The sequence below is a fragment of the Penaeus monodon genome, chromosome 20, assembly GCF_015228065.2.
Source record: "Penaeus monodon isolate SGIC_2016 chromosome 20, NSTDA_Pmon_1, whole genome shotgun sequence".
In the NCBI taxonomy this organism is placed as follows: Eukaryota; Metazoa; Arthropoda; class Malacostraca; order Decapoda; family Penaeidae; genus Penaeus; species Penaeus monodon.
In genome coordinates, this window is record NC_051405.1 from 46124111 (window position 1) to 46124451 (window position 341).

Below are 341 nucleotides of genomic sequence, written 5' to 3' on the forward strand. Positions count from 1 at the left end.
TATCAAGTAAAAATGATCTGAATGTGGTTTACTAAATATCATCAGTTTCTTTATTATGATGGACATATTTATCCCTAAAAGGATATTTTAAACCTGATGGTAACAGGTATGACTACTGTATAGCAAAAAATACAAAAATCCTTTAATAGCATTTTATCCATTTGTCTTACAGTTCTACTTAATCTACTCCATTCCATTAATACATACAAATTGAACTATCAATACTTACTCTAAAGACCTGTATTATAGCAGTATATTAAGACCAAAAACTTTTATAAATAATGAAATACTTTCATATAGTTTTAATATAATTCTACTTATAATCTATCATATAGTTATTG